Genomic DNA, 23734 nt, shown 5'->3' with positions numbered 1-23734 from the left:
AACCATGCACCATAGAATCACCCACTCACACATCTATGCACAGAGTCACACACAGCCTACACACACAAACACTCAGGCACCCATACAGATACTCAGACAACCAATCAATAACCCATATAGACACTCATATAGCTATTCACAAAACCATGCAGCCACTTATACAGCAACACACAGACACATACAGACATTCACACAGCTTAGTCACTAGTCTGTAGTAAGATACATTTAATGACTCACTTATAGAGTCAGTTACACACCTACAAAATCATCCATTCACACACTTGTACACCCACTCATTCTTCAACAGGCCTTTCCCTATATATAGTAAACATATTAAAACTTTACAGAAACACATACTCACTGGATGACGTCATCAGTGATGTCATCAGTGATGTCATTTGAGATGTCATCAGTGATGTCATGAGTGATGTCACTGACCATGTCATGAGTGATGTAATATGTGACATCATCAGCAGTGCATTGCGGGGGCGCGAGTTATAGTTAGCTGAACTAACTATTACAGGGGAATTTCTAGGGTTTTGTACGAGGGAAATGTCCAGCTAACTATAACGCCCCTGAAACCTATGGTTTTTTCAGTGAATATATATATATATATATATATATATATATATATATATATATATATTTTCACTGAAATAACCATAGGTTTCACACACGTTATAGTTAGGAATTAGCATTTAAAAAACCTTGCAAATTCACTTAAAAAACCATAGGTTTCACACATGTTCTAGTTAGGTGAACATTTCACTCGTAAAAAACCAATGAAATGCCCCCGTTATAGTTAGTTCAGATAACTATAACTTGCGCGCCCGCAATCCACTGCTCATGACGTCACATATTACATCACTCATGACATGGTCAGTGGCATCACTCATGACATCATTGATGACCTCATCCTTTTGATAGAGTGGCGGTCGCGCGAGTTATAGTTATCTGAACTAACTATAACGGGGCAATTTCAGAGGTATCTTGATGTGGGGAGAATCCCGAGGGGTCTTCGCATCATGATTGCCCCCAGTTACGAGACACCGAATCCATTGATGATGACAGAGTGGGCCCAATGCAATTTAGAATCTTCACGACGTATAGTGGGCATATTAGTCAAATATGCTGAAATTGACAGAGCAGAACTTCAAGCCAAAATAGAAGTGTTAGAGAGTGAAATTCAACAACAAGGGGACCCACAGAGCAGATCAAAATTGCAGGATGAAATGATTAATCGACTCTGTAAAGAAGAAGAAAAAATTAAAGCAAGGAAAACATACAAGTTTAAACGTGATCGAGATGATTACGCAAATGGTCAAATATTCACCTTTGCCAGGAGATACGATATGCTGAGAACAGCCACAGCTAGTCGACGGGTGCAAGGATCTGCTGGTAAAGATCTGAATCATCAACAAATGGGTTCGGAATCTGGGTCAGAATTAAGCTCTACTGTGGACAGTGAATCAGACACAGAAAACATGCAGAGAAGACGAGAACAAGGGGCATTAAGACTGACCCCGGGGGAAGAATTGGACATTTTAAAAAGGAGCTGGAGAGAAACATTGCGACCCCGAAACAAGGGACCTGCAGCAGCAGGAGTACCCAGAGGAGAAGGGGGAGAAGACAGGCCCAAAGAAATAGGAGAAAACAAGAGGAGGGGGCGAGGACGAGGCAATCGCAGATAAAAGAAACCAATATTGCCACAACAAACACCACGGCCCCCGACGCCATTGCAGAAAATACTATCTTAGATCTGGCCAATATCAATTTAACCACAGTGGAACAACAGTTACTATCATTAGGCCTATCATATTGCCCGGAATCCAATTTTGATTATGTGCAAACCAGGGCTGACATTTATTGTTTCATCAGAAAATTAAAATTAGCCAAATATCATTTGTTAAAGGCTACAAGGGATCAAACTAACCCTAATGAAATCATTATCAGTGACAAAGATGAAGAAAAAGAACCATGGAACCTAATGGTATCTCACTTAGGATTATTGCAATATGGTGGCACACACTATTTTAGACAGTCAGGATCAGAGGTTGGATAGACTGGCAGTGAAAGGCGTCAAACCGAGTACTCCATTCAAGATGAAGTCCAAATTTGTCCCAGTAATGTTACGTGACTCTTTAGACATTTTCAGTGAACAATTGGTGGCACAGATCAAAAGTCTTAATTATTCGCTAAATAAGTCTAAGATGAAATACACCCATCAAGAAAGAAGTTATTTTGCATTAATGAAGAAGCTAAATGACAATAATAAGGTGGTCATTAGAAATGCGGACACGGGTGGGAATATAGTGTTGTGGCCTTTGGAACAGTATTTAGAGGAAGCTCGTAACCAACATATGGATTGGGAATGTTATCGGAAAAGCACCATCTTAAAATACAAGCAGATGCAAGAACAATTTTTCTCTTTATTACTGGCATGGAAAAGTGTGGGCATGATTAATTGGGAAGAATATAAGTTTTTAAAAAAAGATCACCCAACCACGCCGGTCATGTATTTTGTACCCAAGATACACAAAAGTATTACCACGCCACCGGGCAGACCCATCATTGCTGCCTGTAATGGACCCCTAGAAAATGTGTCCAGATACATAGATTATTTTTTACAAGATTATATGAAAGGATTGAAGTCATATGTGCAGGACACTAGTGAGTTTTTGAGAAAGGTTAGAGATATAACATGGGATGAGAACTATTTACTTATTGCTCTGGATGTATCGTCTCTATACACTTGTATCAAAAATACAGATGGTCTTAGAGCAGTAGAGTACTTTTTGTCCAAAAGAGCTATCCAATTTGAACAGCATAACAAAATGCTCTACAATATGCTAACATTTTGCCTTAACAATAATCTCTTTACCTTTAATAATCAAATGTATCATCAGACTCAGGGAGTCGCCATGGGGGCCAGCTTTTCCCCCAGCTATGCCTGTTTATTCATGGGCTGGTGGGAGGAGCTGGTCCTCATGAGGCAGCATGAAATAACATTCAAGACGCATATTGTAAGTTGGCTGAGATTCATAGATGACTTATTTATTATATGGAAAGGAAGTGAAAAGAGTGCATTAGAATTCATAGAACTCCTTAATGAAAACAATGTTAATCTTAAATTTACTTATGATATAAGCAGTGCACAAGTTACTTTTTTAGATGTGCAAATCAAAATAGTTAACAACAAATTAACCACTACCCTGTTTAGGAAACCGACTGCAGATAACACGCTCCTCCATGCAACTAGCGCACATCCGACACACCTCATTAATAGTATCCCTTATGGGGAAATGCTACGAATACGCCGTATATGTAGCGAAGAGGAAGAAGTGGAGAAAATGCAAGGAGAGTGCGTCAATCGGTTCTTGGCACGAGGATATAAAAGCAAGGTCATTGAAGCAGCTATATTGAAATCTAAACAGAAAGCCAGAACAGACCTACTACAATACAGGAATAAGTCTGATAATAAGAATGATGTAGTAGACCCTATCAGACTAATTTTGGGGTTTTCAAAACAAGACAAACAACTTCGTACCATCATTAGATGCAATTGGCCATTAATAAAAGATGACCCTATTATAGGGAAGCTTATAACGAACAATCCCTCTATAACATTCAGAAAGACTTCAAGTATGGGCAATACGTTAGTAAAAAGTAGCCCAGAAGACCAAAGTAAAACAACTTGGTTAACTGCTAGGAAGGGATTTTTTAACCCCTTCTGTGCCCATGACGAGCTGGACTAGTCATGGAGCACAGTCGCGCTGTGCCCATGACGAGCCCAGTTCGTCATGGGACCCACCCTTGGGGGAAGCGCTGGCGCTCCCCCCGTGATTCGGCGATTTATTTTTTTTTTACTGGGGAGGCAGGGGAAGACCTTCCCCTGCCTCCCCCCGCCCCCCCGCCCGCGTCATCAATGACGTCAGCGCGCGAGCCGCGCTGACGTCACCGGAGGCTTCCCCTTTGCTCTCCGAGGCGCAGGAAGCCATTTGCTTCCTGCGCGTCGGAGAGTAAAGGTCAGTTTTGGGGCTGGGGAGGGGGTATTGTTGCTTCGGTGGGTTAGGTAGGGTGGGGGCACAATGCTGGGGGGGTAGAAATGTATTTTTGTTGGCTCCGCTTTGTCCAATACGCTTAGATCGTCCAACTGCAGGCGCTTGTTGATGAAATTGATGCGAAAAAAAACCGCTCGTTTTCGTTTTTCTCTCGTTTTCTGCATCATGGGTGCTGCTAGCGTGGGATGGGGGTGGGGGGCGAAATAAAGTCAGCCATAGGGGTTGCAAAGGGGCCAGATTGATTTTATTTGCATCCAAATACACCAGCATCAGAGTTTGCCAGTGCAGTGCGACTTTCATTTTCTCGTGTAAATTTGAACAGTATTGTTGTACCAAGGGGGGGCGAAAGAAAGTAAGACAGAGGGGTTGCAAAGTGGCCAGATTGATTTTATGTGCATCCAAGTACACCAGCATCACATAGTTTTCCAGTGAAGTGCTACTTTCGTTTTCTGGTCTTCCTTTGAACAGCATTGTTGTTCCCCGGGGGCAAAATAAAGTTAGACAGAGGGATTGCAAAGTGGCCAGATTGATTTCTTTTACATCTTGTGATCGGTGGGTGCTGGTAGGGGGGTGGGGGGTGAAACAAAATAAGTCAGAGGGGTTGCAAAGTGCCCTGTTTTTTTTTTAGTATACAAATACACCAGCATCACAGAGTTTGCCAGTGAAGTGCTACTATCGTTTACTCGTGTAACGTTGAAGAGCATTGTTGTTCCCAGGGGGTGCGAAATAAAGTGAGACAGAGGGGTTGCAAAGTGGCCAGATTGATTTTATTTGCTTCCAAGTACACCAGCATCAGAGTTTGCCAGTGCAGTGCGACTTTCGTTTTCTCGTCTAACTTTGAGCAGCATTGTTGTTCCCAGGGGGGGCGAAATAAAGTAAGACAGAGGGGTTGCAAAGTGGCCAGATTGATTTCATTTGCATCCAAGTACACCAGCATCAGAGTTTGCCAGTGTATTGCTACTTTCGGTTTTTCGTCTTCTTTTGAACAACATTGTTGTTTCCAGGGTGGGAGAGTGTACCATTTCTGGAGGTACTGCAATACCTGGTTGATGGGTGCATTGGAAAACACAATGTGCACCATGGTTCGGTTTTTATGGATGTGGTCTACCATACTGCTTATGTTTTGTAAGGATGTAAGCAATGGACAGTGAAACGGTTCCCTTCAGGGCCTTCCTTTGAGCAGCATTGTTGTTCCCAGGGGGGGCGAAATAAAGTAAGACAGAGGGGTTGCAAAGTGGCCAGATTGATTTTATTTGCATCCAAGTACACCAGCATCAGAGTTTGCCAGTGAAGTGCTTCTTTTGTTTTCTCATCTAACTTTGAACAGCATTGTTGTTCCCAGGGGGGGCGAAATAAAGTAAGACAGAGGGGTTGCAAAGTGGCCAGATTTAATTTATTTGCATCCAAGTACACCAGCATCAGAGTTTGCCAGTGTATTGCTACTTTCGTTTTCTCGTCTTCCTTTGAACAGCATTGTTGTTTCCAGGGTGGGAGAGTGTACCATTTCTGGAGGTACTGCAATACCTGGTTGATGGGTGAATTGGAAAACACAATGTGCACCATGGTTCTGTTTTTCTGGATGTGGTCTACCATACTGCTTATGTTTTGTAAGGATGTAAGCAATGGACAGTGAAACGGTTCCCTTCAGGGCCTTCCTTTGAGCAGCATTGTTGTTCCCAGGGGGGGCGAAATAAAGTAAGACAGAGGGGTTGCAAAGTGGCCAGATTGATTTTATTTGCATCCAAGTACACCAGCATCAGAGTTTGCCAGTGAAGTGCTTCTTTTGTTTTCTCGTCTAACTTTGAGCAGCATTGTTGTTCCCAGGGGGGGCAAAATAAAGTAAGACAGAGGGGTTGCAAAGTGGCCAGATTGATTTTATTTGCATCCAAGTACACCAGCATCAGAGTTTGCCAGTGAAGTGCTACTTTTGTTTTCTCGTCTTCCTTTGAACAGTATTGTTGTTCCCAGGGGGGGCGAAATAAAGTAAGACAGAGGGGTTGCAAAGTGGCCAGATTGTTTTTATTTGCATCCAAGTACACCAGCATCAGAGTTTGCCAGTGAAGTGCTACTTTTGTTTTCTCGTCTAACTTTGAACAGCATTGTTGTTTCCAGGGTGGGAGAGTGTACCATTTCTGGAGGTACTGCAATACCTGGTTGATGGGTGCATTGGAAAACACAATGTGCACCATGGTTCGGTTTTTATGGATGTGGTCTACCATACTGCTTATGTTTTGTAAGGATGTAAGCAATGGACAGTGAAACGGTTCCCTTCAGGGCCCTCTAGTCATGTCCATAACTTTTCCGGTGAAACCACTCGCTGATGTCTGAATAGTTTGTGAGAGATCGTTTAGGTAACCATGTTGTTTCTGCTTACATTGCACATGCTTTGCATTCCCTAGGAGTGTTTTTTTTTTTTTAGGCAGTGTATTACTCTTATCAAGTGCATAATTTGAATTGAGCCACATCCAAGTGTTTATAGCGAGCACAATTAGGTTATAGCTGAAGGCAGTGCCAGTTTCTCTCAGTGGGCAAGTATGGCGTTCAGTGGGGATGTGGCACTATGGGCGGAGCTGTTGAATTTGGAAATGGGGAACCGGGTTCAGCATTCATGACCAGTCCACCACACCACTGTACTGAGGGATCACATTCCCATGCTACACCGTAGAAGGCCCCACTAGACCTTAGAAGGCTTGATGTCTTAGCACTGTAGTGTTGTCAACTTACAAAAGAGTACAAAGTACAAGTAGAGGTATGAAAGTGCAATAAATGGCAGACACGCAAAACACAGGAACACACTGGGTAGGCACTTCTACGGGCATGGAGAACAGAATTTCCTATAATGTAAAGACTTCCTTCATACAATAGAGAGGGTGTGAATTAAGTTTGGAAGTGTCTTTGCAGGAGGAGAACTTTGAGGTTAGTTTTGAAGGACTGGGAAGAGGGAGGGGTTGGTCCGGAGCTGAGGCTCAGTTCCAGATTCTCGCCGCGTTGCTTGTGAAGGATTGGGCCATCGATCTTTCCTTTTTGAAAGTGGGAGGGTCAAGCAATACATTTTGCGCAGTACGTGATGGTCTAGAGCATTATATGCATATGTTACAATAAAGTTTTTTTTCTTCTTTTTATTCTAGTCTAAAGCTTTTCGACGATGGCTGTTCTGCAGTTTTGTGTAGTTGCATTGTGTTGGTAAGAAATTTGTTGTTGTTGTATTTACACCAAATGAGTAATAATATAAAGTCTGAATGAATTTTTTTGTAAGTGATGTCATAATGGCGGCATATTTAGTTAGTGGTTTGAGCATGACATTCTTTGCGATGTGTTTTGCATAGTCTTTTGTGTAATTGCTTTTCTCTTTCTTTTTTAGTGGGATATTGTTGATCCATACTGTGTCTGTACAGAGTTGGTGGTGGTGAGTAGTTTAGCTGCCTCTGGCAAGTGAGTGGTATTGTTTTGGAGTATATTTGAGTTTTTGATAAAGGTGCTTTTTGCTTATTACTTATTTTACAAAGAGTTTGTTGTTGTTGACAAGTTACCTTTATTAGTAAGCAATATGGCTAGCCGTAGAATGACTGCTCAACAGGTGGTCGGTATGCTTCTTGAATCTTCCTCTGAGCATGATTATGAGACTGACAGTGCGTCTGAGGGAGAGGAGGGAGGGGAAGATTCTGGCAGTGAGTTTTCACTCAACATGGAATCATCGGATGATGAAGGTACTCTCAGTGCAGATGAAGTTACTCTTGGTGTGGATGAAGCAACTCTCAGTGCGGATGAAGTGCCTGTCTTAGAGGAGGAAACTGCTGTGCCGATGGTGCAAGAGGCATCTGGATTGCAGTCTGAGGCTGCTAGGCTTCCTACTGGAAGTGCTGGACTTTGGGTTGATCCAAACATGGTGCAGCCGGTGTTGCCTGCCTTTAGCGGTGATGCAGGGTGTACAGTGAATTGTGAAAACTTTTTGCCTATACAGTTTTTTCAGTTGTTTATGGATGATGTATTTTTGGGTGAGATTGTTGAGCAGACAAATTTGTATGCTGAACAGTTTTTGAGGAACAACAGCGACAAACTTAGGCCCCAGTCTAGAGCTACCCGGTGGACTCCCACATATCTGGAAGAGATTAAGAAGTTTTTGGGTTTGACTTTATTGATGGGTGTGGTAAGTGTTAGACCTGGCACCTTGGCGTGAGTCTCCCTTCCTCTTTTTGTCGCTGTGCCTCATGTGTTTTTATGGTGTTGGCCGCTCAGCGCGCTGTGCCACTGCCAACCAGTGTCACGGTGCGAGTGCTCCCTATGTAAATTGTATATGTTGGTTGGATTCCATGATTGGATTGTTTGATTTACTGTCAGACCCCAGTAAAGTGCGCCGGGGGCGCCAGGGCATGTAAATGCGAACCCCGCTGGTGGGCTTGCAGCACTGGTTGTGCCACCCACAGAAGCGGCCGGTAAAATATATCTAAGGTCTGCCATCGCAGAACCTGCGTGCAGTCTGGTACTGACACGCCGACCGACAAGTGCCCACACTTGCCGGTCCCTGAAACCTTCCCTTAGCTGCATGTTAGTCACCCCTCTGGTAGGCCCACGGGCAGGGTGCATTGTACGCCTAAGGTAGGACACGCCTGGATGCGTGGCATGTCCTAGTAGTGAATTACCGCCATCTTGTTGTTCACTACTGCAAGGCTACCCTGTTCTCATAGGCCAGTATGGGCGGCCTAGATTATTACACCTTATGATCCTAACCGACCCAGGGAACATGGTAGGAGATCGAGTTTAGTATGCCTGAACTCGGAATAATAAGGTACATCTTTTCGCAAGGTTTATTTTAATATTCCGGGTTTGCAAATGCCGCTTTTAGAAAGTTGGCCCTTGCTTGCCTAAACCTTTCAGCCGCCTCTGCGTGTTGTGTATCTGATGTCTGGCTGGTGTGAGTGACAGGGCTGGGGGAACCCAGATGGGCAGGGCTAGGCAGCCTGGTATGAATAGGACGATCGACAGGTAGATGGGTGGGAGGAGTGCTCCTAGGTTCTGAATAGGACAGTGCTCCGCTACCTCGATGCCGGCTCCACCCCCTGTGGAGCGTCTGATGACTCTGCCCTGCACTCTGAAAGGAGAAGCCTGCATCACGTAAACAAAGTGCTCAGAAACCGGACTGAACTAGGCAAGGGCCCCCCTGGCCTGGGAGAACAAAAGATTTGTGGTATAAATGGAGGAGCCCTGCTCCTAAGAAACTAGATCCGCTTTTGACCAAGAAGAATCTCTGCCTGAGGAGGAGGCACCGGGAAAGCTGTAGGAGGAAGACTGTCCCTATCCTGGGGGATTGGCCTGCAGTGGTGACCTTGCTGCCAAAGGAGAGAAGAGAAACTGTTGCTGAAGACTTTTACTTTACTTTTACTTTCAAGACTTGTGCTTTTCCAAAAACGATCTCCAAGGGCTTGGAACTGAGCTTGCCCCCTGAACTGAGCCCCAGGACCATTGGGCTCTACCTGATCTTCACTCGCCTGCTGCTGGACTGTGGTGTCCTTTCCCTCGCCGGAGCTGTGACCCTCGTGCCCAGTCCCTCCCTGAGCCGTGACCAGGACTGCTTAGCCGCCCCCGCCTTGGGAAGAGCCTCGCTCGATCGGAGCCGCTCCCCCTACGCTGTGCTGGGCTGCCCCGTCACCTCGCTCGTGGAGGCTCGCTGTGCACCTTCACCCTCCCGCCGGAATCGGCGTTTGTGAGCATCTCCAAGCCTTGGACGGCCCGGACGCATCGGCGTGCCCGGCTGCCCCGCTTTGTTCACCCGCCACCTGCAACACCCCGCTCCTGTCGTGAGCCTGAAGATCAGACCCCCCATCGTGAAGTGTGGGAGCCCCGGACGCCGCCTCGCTCTTCTGTCGAAGAGCCGCTGAAATCCCGCACCCGCCTTTGCGTCAAGAAACAAGGTACTGTACTTACGAACTCGACCGCGAGCTCGCATCGGATCCAGGGTCCGCAACGTTCTTATTTCCCTGTCATCTGCTGTGTGCTCCCCGGGCGCTGCCTCAGCACGAAGTGCGCTGAGGCCTACAGTTACCTTGTGCCCGCCTAAAGAACTTTCCGTAAAACCAAGAGAACTTGACCGTATTTCCAAGAATTGTGGCCCCATCAGTTCAACGTTACTGGGCCTTGTATTTGAATCTGCTGAAACTACATAAAAGCTTATTTTTATATACCTCCTGATTGGTGTCCGTTGGTGGTGCATGCAAGGGGTTTACTGTATGTGTAATTGCATTTGCTTAACCGTGTACGCCTGAGACTTAGCCTAGACTGCTCGCGCCACGCACCTAGAGGGTGAGCAGGGGTTATTCTGGGGAGTCATCCTTCGCCCTGACAAGAAGTAAAGGGTCCCTGCTTGTTGTGGGTTCACACCTGCGTCAACCAGAGCCCCCTCATTTCTAACATTGGTGGCAGCGGTGAGGATTTACGGATTTGCATTTGTGGTTTGCGTATAGTGAATCACTGATCACCACGTAGTGAGAGCAGACCAGTAACACAGCCACAAGGCTAGCATTTGTTTTTGTTTTGCCAAGAGTCTCCGTTGTTAGAGCCATGCCTGGTTCACTTTCCGCCGGAAGGGCGGCTTCCATAATCTCTGGATTTGAAGACGTAGATTGGGAAGAAGGCGCACTTCTGGATCGTACCAATGAAGACTTGAAAGGTCTTTGCTCCAAGTTCAGGATTGCCCAAACTGGATTGAAGAAGAAGGAGCAATTTGTGAAGGCACTGAGGGCCTGGTATGAGTCAAAGGCACCAGAGAATCAGGTGGAAGTGGTTCCACCAGAAAGTGTCCTTGAGTTTGGCAGGTGCCTGTCGCCAGAAGAGTTGGCAGACAGGGCCGCAACCCGGGCACACGAGGTGGAAATGGCAAAACTTCATGGGCAGATGGATATGGAAAAACAAAGATTAGCCATGGAAGAAAAGAAACTACAATTAGAGCATGACATGAAGCTGAGGGAGCTGGAGCTGAAAGCAAAAAGTTTGGAGCTTAATCCCTCTGGTGGCAGCACACCGCCAGTACCGGCGGAACCAAGAGTTTATATTCCCAAGGATGTAGTGAAGGAGTTCTTCAGGAATGACGACATCGGGCAGTGGTTCAGAGCCTACGAGGTAGCCATGTCTTCCCACCGGGTCCCTGAGAAAGATTGGGGAGCGGGGTTGTGGGGAAGGTTCCGGAGTGAAGGGCGGGACACACTGTTAGATTTACCTGTTGATGTTCGTAATTCTTATGCCCATATGAAGGAAGCATTGATGGCTAGGTATGGGTTGACCCCTGAGTTATATAGACAGAGGTTCAGGGGTTGCACTAAGATTCCCAATAGTACGTATGTGGAGTATGTGACTTTCTTTTGCAGAGCACTGGATGGTTGGGTAAAGGGTAGTAAGGTGAATGATTATCAAGGGCTTCTTGATTTAATGGCATGGGAGCACTTGTCCAGTAATTGTTTTCCTGAGCTACGCCAGCACCTGATCGATAGTAAGCTGACTAACCCGAGGAAGCTTGCTGAGGAGGCGGACCGCTGGGTCAGTACCAGGGTCCACAAGGGTACCGTGGGAGATTCCGCCAAAGGTGGGCAGGGTCCCCAGCAGAAGAGTGGGGGGGACAGGGGTAAACAGAAGCAGTTCCAAAAAGGGCCCCAAAATAGTCCCCAAGGGAACCAAGGGAAGGGTTCTCAGCCTCCCCCACCCCAGAAACCGACCGGGGCCCCGACAGGTCCTCCTGTTCCAAAGGGGCCCGTAAGATGTTACAGGTGTAACAATTTGGGGCATTTTGCCTCTGATGTAAAGTGTCCATTGTTTGGTAAACCAGCACCCACTGGTGCTCCACCCCGGCAGGTGACTAGTGTAGCCTTGGGGGAGGAGAGGGATGTCCAAGGTGGGTGGGGTCCCGCAGAGATGTCCCTGGTCTCGCTAGGAGACCGTGAAGTGGTCCCTCCAACCCAGCTGCCTGAGAACACTAAGAAGTACAGGCAGTGGGTGACCATAAATGGCCATAGGGTGGAAGCTCTTAGAGATACAGGAGCCAGTGTGACGGCTGTCCGGTGTCACCTGGTGTCTCAGGAGCAGGTGGTCCCCAATGCATTCTATCCCGTTGTTGCCGCTGACAACACAGAGAGACACTGCAAGGTGGCTCAGGTTCCCTTTGAGTGGGGGGGGTCTCTGGTACTCTTCAGGTAGCTGTGAGGCCCGCCATGCCTGTAGACTGTTTGTTAGGGAACGATTTGGAGAGCTCACCTTGGGCTAAGGTGGAGCGGAGTGCTCACCTGGAGATGTTGGGTATGCCGGATTGGGCGTGTGTCACCACACGGTCCATGGCAGCCAGTAGAGGTACTCAAGAGGTCCTGGAGCCTGAGAGGGAGGCCCAGGAACCGGCCTCAGAGAGAAGGAGCAAGGGGCGCGGGAAGCCGGCCCCTGAAGTTCCCACGGTCCAGGAGGAAGCAGACCTTGAGGGGGATGCCCTGGAGCCTACAGGGGAGCAGATAGCTGAACTGGGAGACCTGCCGGAGCTGACCCATTGGCAGCAGGAAGGGGGTCCCACCAGGGAGGACTTTTGCAAGGCACAGAAGGAGTGCCCTTCTCTCGTGGGTATGCGGCAGCAGGCTGCAGACCAGGCCGCAGGTGATCAGTCAGGATCGCATTTCGTTTACTGGGAGAACGACCTCCTATATACAGAGCCTAAGGTTGCTGAGCCTGGGTCAGCCCGTGCGCTGGTGGTACCCCAGGACTTCAGAGCCTTCCTACTGGGGCTGGCTCACGATGTGCCATTGGCAGGGCATTTGGGGCAGGACAAGACCTTTGAAAGGCTTGTCACCCACTTTTATTGGCCTCAAATGCGCAGGAGTTCCGATACTCACTGCAGGACATGCCAGACTTGCCAGGCAAGTGGAAAGAGTGGAAGGAAGCAGAAGGCTCCACTCCAGCCATTCCCTGTGGTCGGTACCCCATTCCAGCGAGTGGGGATTGACATTGTAGGGCCACTGGACCCCAAGACAGCGATGGGCAATAGGTTCATCCTGGTCCTGGTGGACCATGCCACCCGGTACCCGGAAGCCATTCCTCTGAGGACAGTGACGGCCCCCGTGGTGGGACGTGCACTGATGGGAATTTTCTCCCGAGTGGGATTCCCTCTAGAGGTGGTGTCTGACCGAGGTACCAATTTCATGTCCAAGTACATGAAATCTCTTTGGCAAGAGTGTGGTGTAACCTACAAGTTCACCACCCCTTACCACCCCCAAGGAAACGGGTTGGTTGAGAGATTCAACCGAACCCTCAAAGGCATGATAATGGGCCTAGAAGGAGCCATGAGGCGTAAGTGGGACGTCCTCTTACCATGCCTTCTCTTCGCTTACCGTGAGGTGCCACAGAAGTCTCTGGGGTTCAGTCCCTTTGAGCTTCTGTATGGTCACCCAGTCAGAGGACCTCTAAGTCTGGTCAAAGAAGGCTGGGAGCAATCTCCCAGGAAACCTCCCCAGAATGTATATAGTTACATGCTGGCCTTCAGGAATCAGACTAGGTGATTCAGGCAACTTGCTGAGGCAAATCTGGAAGCCAGCCAGGAGGAGATGAAGCGGTGGTACGACCAGAATGCCACTCTGGTAGAGCTTCAGCCTGGACAGAAAGTATGGGTCTTGGCCCCCGTGGAGCCGTGTGCGCTCCAGGATAAGTGGACCGGTCCCTTTGAGGTGGTGGAGCGCAAGAGTCCTGTTACCTACGTGGTGGACCTGAAGTCTCCTAGGAACCCCTTAAGGGTCCTACATGTCAACCGCCTCAAGCCCCACTTGGAGAGGTCCCAAGTGGGCATGCTCTTGGCAACAGATGCTGGAATGGAAGAGGAGACAGAACCTCTTCCTGACCTCCTGTCAGCCAAGGAGCAAGATGGGTCAGTGGATGGTGTCATCCTCTCTTCCACCCTGACCCCTGAGCAACAGAATGATTGTCGCCAGCTGCTGGGACAGTTTTCTGACCTGTTTTCCCTGGTCCCTGGTGTCACTGATTGGTGCGTCCATGATGTGGACACTGGGGATAGTCCACCTGTGCGGCACAAGGCCTACAGGGTGACTGACAGGGTGAGGACATGCATCAAGGAGGAGGTCTCCAAGATGTTTGCCCTCGGGGTAATTGAGTCTTCTAGCAGTCCTTGGGCCAGCCCCGTGGTCTTGGTCCCAAAGGCTGCAGCGCCGGGAGCCACACCCGAACTCCGGTTCTGTGTGGACTACAGAGGACTCAATTCGGTCACTAGGACCGACGCACACCCCATCCCCAGAGCTGATGAGCTCATCGATCGGCTAGGGGCTGCCAACTACCTCAGCACGTTTGATTTAACGTCTGGGTATTGGCAGATCGCCTTGACCGAGGGGGCCAAAGAGAGGTCAGCATTTTCCACCCCAGATGGGCACTACCAGTTCCGGGTTATGCCATTTGGGATGAAGAATGCCCCTGCCACCTTCCAGAGATTGGTCAACCAGGTGTTGGCTGGGCTGGATTCGTTCAGTGCAGCCTACCTGGATGACATCGCAGTGTTCAGCTCCACTTGGGAGGAACACTTGCGTCACCTCTGGGAAGTGTTGATGGCGCTGCGCAAGGCAGGCCTCACGATCAAGGCGAGTAAGTGCCAGATCGGGCAGGGTTCCGTGGTGTACTTGGGACACCAAGTTGGGAGTGGCCAGGTGGCACCCCTCCAACCCAAGATAGAAACCATCCTGAATTGGGAGGCACCCAAAACCCAGACGGAGGTGAGAGCCTTCCTAGGTCTCACCGGGTACTACAGGAGGTTTGTCAAGGGGTATGGCAACATGGTTGCCCCCTTGACAGCGCTGACTTCGAAGAAGCAGCCCAGGAAAGTGATCTGGACTGACACCTGTCAGAAAGCTTTTGAGGCCTTGAAAACTGCTATGTGCACGGCGCCCGTGCTCTTGGCTCCCAACTTCTCCAAAGAGTTTATCGTTCAGACAGACGCTTCAGAGCATGGTGTGGGGGCTGTTCTTTCACAGATTAATGAGGAGGGCCTAGATCAACCCGTAGCCTTTCTTAGCAGGAGGTTACTTCCACGGGAACAGAGGTGGAGTGCTATTGAGCGTGAGGCATTTGCTGTGGTCTGGGCGCTGAAGAAGCTAAGACCCTACTTGTTTGGGTCTCACTTCCGGGTTCAGACGGACCACAGGCCCCTCAGATGGTTGATGCATATGAGGGGTGAGAATCCAAAGCTGTTGAGGTGGTCCATTTCCCTACAGGGTATGGATTTCACGGTGGAACATCGCCCTGGTACAGATCACGCCAATGCTGACGGTCTGTCCAGATTTTCCCGCCTTAGTGATGAGGAACTCCCTGGGGTAGGGTAGTTCTCCCCACTTTTCAGCTGGAGGGGACACGTGTTAGACCTGGCACCTTGGCGTGAGTCTCCCTTCCTCTTTTTGTCGCTGTGCCTCATGTGTTTTTATGGTGTTGGCCGCTCATCGCGCTGTGCCACTGCCAACCAGTGTCACGGTGCGAGTGCTCCCTATGTAAATTGTATATGTTGGTTGGATTCCATGATTGGATTGTTTGATTTACTGTCAGACCCCAGTAAAGTGCGCCGGGGGCGCCAGGGCATGTAAATGCGAACCCCGCTGGTGGGCTTGCAGCACTGGTTGTGCCACCCACAGAAGCGGCCGGTAAAATATATCTAAGGTCTGCCATCGCAGAACCTGCGTGCAGTCTGGTACTGACACGCCGACCGACAAGTGCCCACACTTGCCGGTCCCTGAAACCTTCCCTTAGCTGCATGTTAGTCACCCATCTGGTAGGCCCACGGGCAGGGTGCATTGTACGCCTAAGGTAGGACACGCCTGGATGCGTGGCATGTCCTAGTAGTGAATTACCGCCATCTTGTTGTTCACTACTGCAAGGCTACCCTGTTCTCATAGGCCAGTATGGGCGGCCTGGATTATTACACCTTATGATCCTAACCGACCCAGGGAACATGGTAGGAGATCGAGTTTAGTATGCCTGAACTCGGAATAATAAGGTACATCTTTTCGCAAGGTTTATTTTAATATTCCGGGTTTGCAAATGCCGCTTTTAGAAAGTTGGCCCTTGCTTGCCTAAACCTTTCAGCCGCCTCTGCGTGTTGTGTATCTGATGTCTGGCTGGTGTGAGTGACAGGGCTGGGGGAACCCAGATGGGCAGGGCTAGGCAGCCTGGTATGAATAGGACGATCGACAGGTAGATGGGTGGGAGGAGTGCTCCTAGGTTCTGAATAGGACAGTGCTCCGCTACCTCGATGCCGGCTCCACCCCCTGTGGAGCGTCTGATGACTCTGCCCTGCACTCTGAAAGGAGAAGCCTGCATCACGTAAACAAAGTGCTCAGAAACCGGACTGAACTAGGCAAGGGCCCCCCTGGCCTGGGAGAACAAAAGATTTGTGGTATAAATGGAGGAGCCCTGCTCCTAAGAAACTAGATCCGCTTTTGACCAAGAAGAATCTCTGCCTGAGGAGGAGGCACCGGGAAAGCTGTAGGAGGAAGACTGTCCCTATCCTGGGGGATTGGCCTGCAGTGGTGACCTTGCTGCCAAAGGAGAGAAGAGAAACTGTTGCTGAAGACTTTTACTTTACTTTTACTTTCAAGACTTGTGCTTTTCCAAAAACGATCTCCAAGGGCTTGGAACTGAGCTTGCCCCCTGAACTGAGCCCCAGGACCATTGGGCTCTACCTGATCTTCACTCGCCTGCTGCTGGACTGTGGTGTCCTTTCCCTCGCCGGAGCTGTGACCCTCGTGCCCAGTCCCTCCCTGAGCCGTGACCAGGACTGCTTAGCCGCCCCCGCCTTGGGAAGAGCCTCGCTCGATCGGAGCCGCTCCCCCTACGCTGTGCTGGGCTGCCCCGTCACCTCGCTCGTGGAGGCTCGCTGTGCACCTTCACCCTCCCGCCGGAATCGGCGTTTGTGAGCATCTCCAAGCCTCGGACGGCCCGGACGCATCGGCGTGCCCGGCTGCCCCGCTTTGTTCACCCGCCACCTGCAACACCCCGCTCCTGTCGTGAGCCTGAAGATCAGACCCCCCATCGTGAAGTGTGGGAGCCCCGGACGCCGCCTCGCTCTTCTGTCGAAGAGCCGCTGAAATCCCGCACCCGCCTTTGCGTCAAGAAACAAGGTACTGTACTTACGAACTCGACCGCGAGCTCGCATCGGATCCAGGGTCCGCAACGTTCTTATTTCCCTGTCATCTGCTGTGTGCTCCCCGGGCGCTGCCTCAGCACGAAGTGCGCTGAGGCCTACAGTTACCTTGTGCCCGTCTAAAGAACTTTCCGTAAAACCAAGAGAACTTGACCGTATTTCCAAGAATTGTGGCCCCATCAGTTCAACGTTACTGGGCCTTGTATTTGAATCTGCTGAAACTACATAAAAGCTTATTTTTATATACCTCCTGATTGGTGTCCGTTTGTGGTGCATGCAAGGGGTTTACTGTATGTGTAATTGCATTTGCTTAACCGTGTACGCCTGAGACTTAGCCTAGACTGCTCGCGCCACGCACCTAGAGGGTGAGCAGGGGTTATTCTGGGGAGTCATCCTTCGCCCTGACAAGAAGTAAAGGGTCCCTGCTTGTTGTGGGTTCACACCTGCGTCAACCAGAGCCCCCTCATTTCTAACAGTAAGGAAGCCAACCTTGGCTTCATATTGGTCTACTAGCCCCTTGTTGGCAACTGCCATATTTCCTGCAGTTATGACTCGTAATCAGTATTTACTTTTGCTACGTATGCTGCACTTTGTTGATAATTCTATGGCGTTGCCACGAGATCACCCTGACTGTGACCGTCTTTTTAAGATTCGGCCCGTTCTTGATCACTTTGTGGATCGATTTTCTGAGATCTATACTCCAGGGAAAGAAATATCTATTGATGAGTCTTTGGTCTTGTTCAAGGGCCGTTTGGTTTTTAGGCAGTACATCCCTAGCAAGAGGGCACGCTATGGAATTAAGCTGTATATGTTGTCTGAGAGTAGGACAGGATATGTTTTTAATTTTCGTGTGTACACTGGTAGAGATTCTGCTATTGACCCCCCAGGTTGTCCGTCCACTTTTGGAGTTGCAGAGAAAATTGTGTGGGATCTTGCTAGGAGACTGTTTAACAGAGGCCACCATTTGTACCTTGATAACTTCTATACTGCTGTGCAATTATTTAAGGAATTGTATAAAGTGGACACTTTTGCATGTGGCACAATCCGCTCTAACCGTAAAGCTTATCCGAAAGAGCTTGTTTGCAAAAAACTTCAGAGGGGGCAGTGCAGTTCCTTGCGTAGTGATGAACTACTAGCTGTAAAATTTGTGGACAGGAGGGAAGTGTACATGCTGACTACCATCCATGATGAGAGTACTTCACCTGTGGCTGTTTGGGGTCAGGTTGCTGAAGTGCGCAAACCTGTGTGCATTCTAGACTACAATAAGCACATTAGTGGTGTTGACAGAGTAGATCAGAGGTTGGAACCTTACTCTGCTATTCGGAAGGCTTATGTTTGGTATAAGAAGTTTGCCATCCATTTCTTCGAATTAGCAATGTTCAATGCTTTTATTGTGTTCAAGGAGTGTTCTCCTGCGTCAAAGTTGACATTTCTTCAGTTTCAGCACTCAGTGATAGCTAGCCTTGTTGTTGTGGAACAGGCAAGTGTTCCTAGATTTGGAGTGGTGGAGGATGTGGTTCGATTGAAAGATCGCCACTTTCCTGATTTCATCCCTCCCACACCGGCAAAAGATTTTCCCACTAGGAGATGTAGAGTCTGTTGGCGAAGAGATAAGCGGAAGGAGTCTCGTATGTACTGCTCCGACTGTCCATCTAAACCTGGGCTGTGTGTCCCTGTTTGTTTTAGAGCGTACCATACACAAAAGAATTTTTGGGAGCAATCATGAGTGGTAAAGTTAACTGATTGGTTTGTATTCTTTGAAAAATTTGATTCTGTTTCAAGGTTGGCGTTAGTGCAATGTGTTTAGTTTCTGATTTTGTGTTTGTAGATTTGTATCTATTTGTGATTTGTTTGTGTTATTATTTTTGTCTAAAAAAATCCTAAATGTGTTGGCAGTGTGTGTGGACTGGCACTTCTTTGGCGGTGTACGTGGAATGGTGCTTGGCTGGCGGTGTGCATGGACTGGTGCTTGGCTGGTGGTGTGCGTGGACTGGTGCTTGGCTAGCGGTGTGCGTGGACTGGTGCTTGGCTGGCGGTGTGCGTGGACTGGTGCTTGGCTGGCGGTGTGCGTGGACTGGTGCTTGGCTGGCGGTGTGCGTGGACTGGTGCTTGGCTGGCGGTGTGTGTGGACTGGTGCTTGGCTGGCGGTGTGTGTGGACTGGTGCTTGGCTGGCGGTGTGCGTGGACTGGCGCTTGGCTGGCGGAGTGCGTGGACTGGCGCTTGGCTGGCGGTGTGCGTGGACTGGTGTTCGGCTAGCGGTGTGCGTGGACTGGCGCTCGGCTGGCTGTGTGAGTAGTGACTTGCTGCTGGTCACTACACACACTGCTAGCTGAGTGCCACTCCACGCAATCCATCTGCTTGTGTAGTTGCTGTGTCAGGAATGTGGGCGTGTGAAAGTGATGGGCCCTTGAATGGCGCTGTGTGCTGGTGTGAGTTTTGTTATGTGATGGGCCCGCGGCTGGCGGTATGAATGGTTTTGTATGTCTCACGCGTATGAAAGGTGTATGAATGGCCTGTAAAAAGGTTGGTGCCTTGTCGTGGCTTTACAGCTCACGAGCTGTGAGTCAATGGTTCAGTTTCTCGCCCTTTCAATTATTAACAGTGCATTTCATTTTTGTGAAATCACTTGCTAATACATTTGTATATTCTGAACCATCACTCACTCTCGTGCCAAATCCAACCAGTATGTGTGTGTGCTTGAGGATTAGATGGCTGTGCAGTAATATTTGCCTTTCTGAAGCAGGGTGTACCTTGTCCCTTTTGTAAATTTTGTAATGTGTTGTTTTTGTGCCTGGTGGTGCGAATGGTCTTGTGTGTATCACGTATGAAAGGTGTGTGAATGGCCTGTAAAGCGGTTGGTGCCTTGCCGTGGCTTTACAGCTCACGAGCTGTGAGTCATTGGTTCAGTTTTTTCTCCATTGAATTATTGACAGTGCATTTCATTTTTGTGAAATCTCTTGTTAATAAAATTTAATATACTGAACCATCACTCGCCCTCGTGCCAAATCCAACCAGTATGTGTGTGCGTTTGAGGAATAGGTGGCTGTGCAGGATTCTTTGTCTTTTTAGTTTCTCTGCCAAGGTGTATGTTCCATGTAAAAATAACCCACCGACTGTAGATATTGTCGTAAACCCATGGGAGTTCATGGTGATGTCTCTCTTGTGAATTCCAAAAAGGTTTTTTATCCTCAATGTCCTGCAAACCTCAAAATATCGGTCACATTGTCCATGCAATATTGTGCCAAAATTCTCACGTTGTAGAAACAATGTCAAAACGTTCTGGTTTTGCAAGGGGGTCAACTGTCTTTTTGGCCCGTGCTCGGCGGCCATCTAGGGAAATCAACCAAACCCATACATTTCTGAATACTAGACACTCGGGGGCTTCCAGGGAGGTATGGCTTGCGTGGATCCCCCAACGTTTCCTTACCCAGAATCCCCTGCAAACCTCAATTTTAGCTGAAAAAATCACTTTTTTCACACATTTTGGGGTGGGAAAGTAGTGGCATCACCGGGCTCACACAAATTTACCACCACCCAGCGTTCCCCCAGGTCTCCCGGTAAAAATGGTGCCTCACTTGTGTGGGAGGCCCAAGTACCCGCGGCATGCAAGGGCCCAAAACGCAGTGAGGCGACATCAAAATGGCCTGTCGCAAAACCACCTGGTTTTGCAAGGGGGGTCACTTAGGTTTTTGGCCCGGTGCTCGGCGGCCATCTAGGGAAACCTACCAAACCCACGCATTTCTGAAAACTAGACACCCGGCGGCTTCCAGGGAGGTGTGGCTTGCGTGGATCCCCCAATGTTTCCTTACCCAGAATCCCCTGCAAACCTCAATTTTAGCTGAAAAAATCACTTTTTTCACACATTTTGGGGTGAGAAAGTAGTGGCATCACCGGGCTCACACAAATTTACCACCACCCAGCGTTCCCCCAGGTCTCCCGGTAAAAATGGTGCCTCACTTGTGTGGGAGGCCCAAGTACCCGCGGCAGGCAAGGGCCCAAAACGCAGTGAGGCGACATCAAAATGGCCTGTCGCAAAACCACCTGGTTTTGCAAGGGGGGTCACTTAGGTTTTTGGCCCGGTGCTCGGCGGCCATCTAGGGAAACCTACCAAACCCACGCATTTCTGAAAACTAGACACCCGGCGGCTTCCAGGGAGGTATGGCTTGCGTGGATCCCCCAACGTTTCCTTACCCAGAATCCCCTGCAAACCTCAGTTTTTGCTGAAAAAATCACTTTTTTTTCACACATTTTGGGGTGGGAAAGTAGTGGCATCACCGGGCTCACACAAATTTACCACCACCCAGCGTTCCCCCAGGTCTCCCGGTAAAAATGGTGCCTCACTTGTGTGGGAGGCCCAAGTACCCGCGGCAGGCAAGGGCCCAAAACGCAGTGAGGCGACATCAAAATGGCCTGTCGCAAAACCACCTGGTTTTGCAAGGGGGGTCACTTAGGCTTTTGGCCCGGTGCTCGGCGGCCATCTAGGGAAACCTACCAAACCCACGCATTTCTGAAAACTAGACACCCGGCGGCTTCCAGGGAGGTGTGGCTTGCGTGGATCCCCCAACGTTTCCTTACCCAGAATCCCCTGCAAACCTCAATTATTGCTGAAAAAATCACTTTTTTCACACATTTTGGGGTGGGAAAGTAGTGGCATCACCGGGCTCACACAAATTTACCACCACCCAGCGTTCCCCCAGGTCTCCCGGTAAAAATGGTGCCTCACTTGTGTGGGAGGCCCAAGTACCCGCGGCAGGCAAGGGCCCAAAACGCAGTGAGGCGACATCAAAATGGCCTGTCGCAAAACCACCTGGTTTTGCCAGGGGGGTCACTTAGGTTTTTGGCCCGGTGCTCGGCGGCCATCTAGGGAAACCTACCAAACCCACGCATTTCTGAAAACTAGACACTCGGGGGCTTCCAGGGAGGTATGGCTTGCGTGGGTCCCCCAACGTTTCCTTACCCAGAATCCCCTGCAAACCTCAATTTTAGCTGAAAAAATCACTTTTTTCACACATTTTGGGGTGGGAAAGTAGTGGCATCACCGGGCTCACACAAATTTACCACTACCCAGCGTTCCCCCAGGTCTCTCGGTAAAAATGGTGCCTCACTTGTGTGGGAGGCCCAAGTACCCGTGGCAGGCAAGGGCCCAAAACGCAGTGAGGCGACATCAAAATGGCCTGTCGCAAAACCACCTGGTTTTGCAAGGGGGGTCACTTAGGTTTTTGGCCCGGTGCTCGGCGGCCATCTAGGGAAACCTATCAAACCCACACATTTCTGAAAACTAGACACCCGGCGGCTTCCAGGGAGGTATGGCTTGCGTGGATCCCCCAACGTTTCCTTACCCAGAATCCCCTGCAAACCTCAATTTTTGCTGAAAAAAATCACTTTTTTCACACATTTTGGGGTGGGAAAGTAGTGGCATCACCGGGCTCACACAAATTTACCACCACCCAGCGTTCCCCCGGGTCTCCCGGTAAAAATGGTGCCTCACTTGTGTGGGAGGCCCACGTACCCGCGGCAGGCAAGGGCCCAAAACGCAGTGAGGCGACATCAAAATGGCCTGTCGCAAAACCACCTGGTTTTGCAAGAGGGGTCACTTAGGTTTTTGGCCCGGTGCTCGGCGGCCATCTAGGAAAACCTACCAAACCCACGCATTTCTGAAAACTAGACACCCGGCGGCTTCCAGGGAGGTATGGCTTGCATGGATCCCCCAACGTTTCCTTACCCAGAATCCCCTGCAAACCTCAATTTTTGCTGAAAAAATCACTTTTTTCACACATTTTGGGGTGGGAAAGTAGTGGCATCACCGGGCTCACACAAATTTACCACCACCCAGCGTTCCCCCAGGTCTCCCGGTAAAAATGGTGCCTCACTTGTGTGGGAGGCCCAAGTACCCGCGGCAGGCAAGGGCCCAAAACGCAGTGAGGCGACATCAAAATGGCCTGTCGCAAAACCACCTGGTTTTGCAAGGGGGGTCACTTAGGTTTTTGGCCCGGTGCTCGGCGGCCATCTAGGGAAACCTACCAAACCCACGCAGTTCTGAAAACTAGACACCCGGCGGCTTCCAGGGAGGTATGGCTTGCGTGGATCCCCCAACGTTTCCTTACCCAGAATCCCCTGCAAACCTCAATTTTAGCTGAAAAAATCATTTTTTTCACACATTTTGGGGTGGGAAAGAAGTGGCATCACCGGGCTCACACAAATTTCACACCTCCCAGCGTTCCCCTGGGTCTCCCGGTAAAAATGGTGCCTCACTTGTGTGGGAGGCCCAAGTACCCGCGACAGGCAAGGGCCCAAAACGTGCTGATGCGACATTTGGGATAGGCAATGTTGATGTCGCATCACTACGTTTTGAGGTTTGCAGGGGATTCTGGGTAAGGAAACGTTGGGGGATCCACGCAAGCCATACCTCCCTGGAAGCCGCCGGGGAACGCGGGGTGGGTGGAAATTTGTGGATCCACGCAGATTCCAGAACTTTCCATCCCAGAAATGTGGGGAAAATGTGTTTTTTTTGTCATTGTT

Source organism: Triturus cristatus, chromosome 2_1 (genome assembly GCF_964204655.1).
Source record: "Triturus cristatus chromosome 2_1, aTriCri1.1, whole genome shotgun sequence".
Taxonomy (NCBI): domain Eukaryota; kingdom Metazoa; phylum Chordata; class Amphibia; order Caudata; family Salamandridae; genus Triturus; species Triturus cristatus.
This window is presented reverse-complemented; position numbering follows the sequence as displayed.